General features: G+C 49.5%; 1 long non-coding RNA gene across 1 annotated transcript; it reads right to left on the bottom strand.

Annotated features, from left to right (window-relative positions):
* Positions 1-987: 987 nt before the first annotated feature.
* On the bottom strand, positions 988-4,820 carry LOC123383221. The gene is made up of 2 exons (XR_006592736.1): positions 3,974-4,820; positions 988-1,508 (listed from the first exon to the last, which is right to left on the bottom strand). It is a non-coding gene; the product is annotated as an uncharacterized LOC123383221 (long non-coding RNA).
* Positions 4,821-6,160: the final 1,340 nt, after the last annotated feature.

Raw genomic sequence — 6,160 nt, 5'->3', positions numbered from 1 at the left:
ATTGAAACTGCAGTATACAGAGGTGAAGGGGCTTACCCTGTGGTGTTAGGTCAGGGGGTGGCAGCCTGGGAACCGTCCCCAGGCCATCTGGTCCCAGGACTATCAGACCGCAGAGGGACCGTTGAACACCCATCAGGTGGCATTCCTCAGCTTATGCTCCGAATCCTTTGGGACTTTTGTTAAATTGCAGATTCCTGGGCTCAGGACTGAACTTCCTGAGCCAAACTCTACTAGGAGTTGGACACGTGAGGAAGAGCCTACATTTTACACAGGGAAACTTCAGAGGCTTTTATACCCGCGGCATTGGAGGATTGCTAGAATTTTTAAAAAATTATTTATTTTTTTACATTTATTTATTTTTGAGAGACAGAGAGACAGAGCCCAAGTCAGGGAGGGGCGGAGAGAGAGGAAGACACAGAATCCGGAGCAGGCTCCAGGCTCTGAGCTGTCATCACAGAGCCCAACATGGGGCTTGAACTCACGAACTGTGAGATCATGACCTGAGCCGAAGGCGGACGTTTAACCGACTGAGCTACCCCAGGCGCCCCTGGAATTATTTTGTAAAATTTACCTAACTCTGCTTTCTTCGGTTCCTGATTCCAGTGCTTAAATGGCCTCCACTATTTGTGGGTGGGGCTTTTTTGGGGGTGATTTATTCATTTATTTAACCAATATCTACCAGGCAATGTTGCTAGGCTCTATGGGCTTAAAAGGATAAGTCAGATGTGAAACTTCTCTTCAAAGGTTGATATTATGAGATTTTAGCATGTTCTTTCAAATGAGAAATGTCTGTACCCTGCTCTATTTTTAAAGGTTCTATTTTCCATAAATATGGGTGCTTGTCTTATTTTCTATTCAAGAATGGCTTTACAAATCGTGTATTTTAGTTAATTCTCTTAATTTTCTGGTAGGAAGGTGAATAACATGCATTATTATTTATAAATAATTGAGACTATGTTTTTTGAGAGAAGAATAGTGAAAAAAATGTATGCCAGCTGCTGCTTTATTCAAGGCTTTGTATTGCTCTTCGGTTTTTATGAATGTATTGAAGTGTGCAGGTGCATGTGTGTTTGTGATCCAGATAAAAATGTTAAACCTGTCATTAAAACAGTTCTTTAAAAAACATCTCATCCTTTTTATGATGAGTAAAATAATTTCACTAGTTCCTAAAGTCCTTCCTCTACATTTTTGGCAAGAGGACTGTGGTTGTGTTCCGTTCATCCCCAATGGATTCCTCTCCATTGAAAGTAGTCCTGGGTCACAGAGGCTCAGCGGTGGGAAGCCATGTTTTCTACCAGAGGAGGATTCAGGAGGATTCATTGGCACTTGCCATTGGTGATGCCTTTCCCAAGTGTCCTGTGGCTGAGCACCCGTGTCGATCCAGAGTGTGTTCCAGAACTCGTGGCTCCACGAAGACCTCCTTCTTATTTCCTCTTCCCCCATCTTTCCCTCTGCAGTGATGATGATGGAAAAAGCACATGAGTAGACATCAGCCAAATACCAACTGCCTGGGGTAGGAGGGAATAAGGCTAATGAGTTGATTGCTCTTAATACATAAATTCACTTTTGTTTTTTTTTTAAGTTTTATTTATTTTTGAGAGAGAGAGAGTAAGTGGGGGAGGGGCAGAGAGAGAGAGAGAGGGAGAGAGAGGGAGTGAGAGAGAATCCCAAGCAGGCTCTGCACTGTCATGCAGGTCCCCAATGCAGGGCTCAAACTCCCCAACCATGAGATCATGACCTGAGCCACAATCAAGAGTTGGATGCTTCAGCCACCCAGGTGCCCCTAAATTCATTTTTCTTCACAGATTTGGAGTGTTGGTGGGGAATGGAGGTGGGAAGGGGGGGCAAGTCCTACTGCCATGTAGAGAGTGAGGGTAGGTAGAGGGCAGTGTTGGTGAGAGGGCAGGATGGTCGTGGGCACATGGCCTGTAGCCAGTGAAGGCTTTTTGTGCTGAATCAAGGCTAATTGTTAGGGCTTGCTTGTTTTTAGTGTGTGTGTGTGTGTGTGTGTGTGTGTGTGTGTGTAATTTTCTAGTTTAGTTGAGAGTGGGTCTGTCAAAGTCATCCATATCACTCAACTGACTCCAGTCACCTGGCTAGTCAGTGGCAAAGGGCCCAGAACTGTCCCTCTGAGCTGGTAGTGAAGTTCTTCCCATTAACTCGTGGCAGGTGCACAGCTTTTAACCAAGGTCTGATCTATTTACTTTCTGAGGCAAAGTAAATTATTTGAGCTTGCGACGAATAAGTAAAACATGGACAAATGAAAGTATGAAATCTTGTCTATCAATGCTACCTTATTAGTTCAATCTAACTCAAATTATTAAATATTAGCTTTATATATGTTTGTCATGTTTTTAAGATCTGGAAGGGAAATCTTACTTCATCACCCAGAATGACTGAATTTGTCTTAGTTTTTTTTTCATTCACAAGAGATGTTACAAAAAAAAAGAAAAAAGATCTCCGCAATTTTGGGAAATTTTAATGATTTTTTTTGCTTAAACGAAACTGGTGTGCTAGACTGACCGGGGGCTCTTCTTTGGAAATAAAATGCAGAAATTCACTTTTCTAAAGCAGAGTGCCATGATAGGGCAGGTGGAAGACATCTCAGGTTTCTCAGCACTTATACACAGGTTAAAATCTGTGACCCTTTGTTACTCATGAATCACATGCTTTTAATCCTCCCTGGAAATATTTCAGGAAGCTTTTTTTTAGAGACAAAGAGTGTGTGTGCAAGTGGGAGAGAGGGGCAGAGGGAGAAAGAGAGAGAGGGAGGGAGGAAGGGGGAGAATTCCAAGCAGTCTTCCCACTCAGCCCATGCAGGGCTCGATCCCACAACCCTGGGATCGCAACCTGAGCCGAAACCAAGAGTTGGATGCTCCATCTACTGAGCCACGCAGGTGCCCTGAGGCTATTTTTTCTAACCTTAAAGGGAATATTTACAAGAACATGGAATACATGTAGAGCTGAGGCAACCCGGACCCAGCGATCAGGGGGCCACAGAGCTGCTGCAGCCCAGGTGGAGGCCGTCAGGCTTCGGTGCTGGGGCTGTGCCCTTTCTGTCACTGCCACCTGTACAGCTGTACCCCCCTCCCCCCAGTTCTCCCCCCCTAGAGTGTCACCTTCTTCCCTGGGCTCCTTGTCTCCACTGGGCCTTTTTTGCACACCATTCCTTGGTCAGGAAAGAACCCAGTTACCTAGCTAATGCCAAGTCATCTTAGATTAAACGTCATTCATTTCTCTCGGACAGCCTTCTCCAGTTCGTGTGGAACCATGTAGAATCCATCCGCTATTTGCTCCATAGAGTTTTATACTCCCCTTTTCCAAAAGGTCACCCCAACACACGATTCTATGTCTGTCTTGGCCGCTAGACTGCCAGCTCCATGAGGGGGTACTTTGTCTTTTCACCAGTGTGTTACCAGGACCCGCGCGTTGCCCCGCACATAGCGTATGCTAGGTAAATCTTGGTTTATTGATTGATTGGTTGATTAATGCTCCACGAAACCCAGCCGTTAATAGCTAGGCTGCCTCTGACTCAGCACCAGTTTTGAGTAGCCCTGGGAGGGCGGTTATGTCAACTTTCCTACGTTTTTAATGCTAAACCTGAAATCGATATTTCATTCTGGGCTGTTCTAGGAGGATCCTGAATAAGCCTCGTCTTTGAATTCATAGAGCAGAAGTTTGCAAGCTGAGTTCTAGAGCTTAAGGGCCCTTTGGGTGTGATTTTGGGAGGCTGCATGCAGGATGAGAGTGAGGATGCGTGTGCTGGGTGTGTCCACATCACTTCACCTTTGTGTTAGTAACACGAACAAACGCGTAGACAGCGTTTATCATGTAACAGGCCCTATTCTGCACACCTCACACAAATTAACCCAGTCCCCATGACAACCCTAAGTGAAGAGTGGGGTTTTTATCACGTGGGGAAACCGAGGCACGAGGCAGGCGCGTGCCTTGCTCAAGGTCACGTGGATAGTACCTGCGGAGCTGGGTTTGAAGCCAGCCATCAGGCTCCAGCGTCGAGCTCCGACCCTGCACCGTCCGGCGCCTCTCTTAGCGCAGCAACTTGGCTTTCGTGTGTTTGTGGGAAGAGGTCACAGGTCAGGCTTGGGGGAAGGATCCGCCCCCCTGGACACTTAAAAACTGCCACGGCGGGGCGGGCCTACACTCCGAAAGTCTTCTCAGGCGGCTCCCGGGGCTCGATGTTTTTATTTCCGCGGTCCCGGTCCCGGTCCTGAGTCCGGAGTCGGCCGACGGTTTTCACGTGGGTCCGTGTGGACGTGCCCAGCGGCACCCCATCGGCCTGGCTCGAGCAAGGGCGAGGACAGGACGGAAATAAGCCTGGGGAGCGTCTCCCTGGGGCTTGGTCTTCAGTCCAGGTAACCCCCCCGCACCCCGATCTTGCCTTGTTTCCCCCCTTGCGGCGAGGGGCGTGAGCCTGACTTTGGGAGAGCATCCGAACCAGGCCGATCCCACAAAGGGGCCCGAGAAAAGTTCCCAGGGTCAGACCACGAGGCAGGGTTCCGCCACGACCCTCCTAACCCGGCTCCGCCCCCCAACGTGCCTTCCTCCAATCAGCAAAAAGCACACTTACCGGCAAGGGCCAATAGAAACGTTTCTTTGACGCCGCCGGCCTCGAAGAGCGCGAGCGCCTCAATGCGTGGCGCCCCCTGTCGGCGTTGGAAGCATGCAGCTGGAAAGCCTGGGGAGTCGTGGGGTCAGAAGGCCTCGCCTGAGCCCGGTGTTCGCCCTCCCAGCCACCCAACTCCGGCCGCCCCAACTTGCCCACGGTCATGGCACTTGCTGCGAATTCGTTAGGGGGCGGCTGCATTTTTGTTTTCTGGATGCGCTGAGGTGAGCCCCCCCTTCCCCAAGCCGAGTTGGGATTTCATATGAAGGTAGGAAGTGAGGAGGACTTTTTTTTTTTTTAAATATTTTTTAACGTTTATTCATTTTTGATAGGGCATGAGTGGGGAAGGGGCAGAACGAGAGGGAGACACAGAATCCGAAGCAGGCTCCAGGCTCTGAGCTGTCAGCACAGAGCCCTCCGCAGGGCTCGAACCCGCAAACCGTGAGATCTTGACCTGGGCCGAAGTTGGTTGTTTAATGACTGAGCCACCCAGGCGTCCCCCACCCCCTTTTTTTTTTTTTTAAATTAATGGCATCAAATTGTGCATATAAAACGGATGCCACATCAAGACTTTCATGACACTGTAGAGCAGCTACAGTTACTGTAATTTAACCTGTTGTGCTTTTAAAAAACGTTTGCTGTGTGCGTGGAGCGCCCGGTAGGCTACGTGCGTGGAGCAGTGGCGGGAGGGTTGGTCACAAGTAGGCCCCGGGGGTGGGGGGTGGGGGGTGGGGGGTGGCCAGGCCTCAGGCCCCGGCGCTGGCAGCCGCCAGGGGGCGCGGCGGAGGCGGCCGTGCCGGGCAGAGCGCAGGCCATCTGCGTGGTGAGGCCGCGCCCGGAGGGGGGCCGGCTCAGCGTTCCGCCCCGATCCGTCTTCTTCCATTTTGCAGCTTCCCACTTCCCATCTGTGCCCACCCACTGGTTTCTCAAAGAATAATAATAAAAAAAAAAAAAAATTGGCACACGGTTCAAGGAGAAAGCATCGGGAACACGTGGGCCCCTCCGTCCCGGGTTCGTACATAGTGCGGGACGCACGTGGCCACCGTGGCCTCGCTGGCTTCCCGCACCCGTTCCCAAAGCTGTGATCCCGCGTGACCGACCCCGGGCTGCGCATTTTGCCGCACCGTGGATATCGGGGTGCCGGTTGTACTTCGCAAGTTGCCAGGAAAGCGTTTTCTGTTTCCTTTCATCTTTGCCAGTGCTGCCTGCAGACTCCAAAAGGCATCTTCAGAAAGCTGATAATTAAAGCTATGGAATCCGGGCATGAGTGATCATTACCTATTTTGCTAGGGGGCAGTCCTTTTGACAAAACCATGTCCTTGCCAGTAATGATTAGGTCATCACCTTGTCATAGTGCTCGTCCAGGAGCCCCAATTTGAAGATAAACGTTGGGCCAACCTTTATTGTCCAAGTCGCTGATTCAAATAAACCTGGTATTCCAGAAAAGAAGAGAAGAAAAGGAACAACCCCCAAACTCTAAGCAGAAGTTATTTCTGAATAGCACACAACTATATGACTGTTTTAAGGCTAGTTAAA

The sequence above is a fragment of the Felis catus genome, chromosome F2, assembly GCF_018350175.1.
Source record: "Felis catus isolate Fca126 chromosome F2, F.catus_Fca126_mat1.0, whole genome shotgun sequence".
In the NCBI taxonomy this organism is placed as follows: Eukaryota; Metazoa; Chordata; class Mammalia; order Carnivora; family Felidae; genus Felis; species Felis catus.
This window is presented reverse-complemented; position numbering and strand designations above follow the sequence as displayed.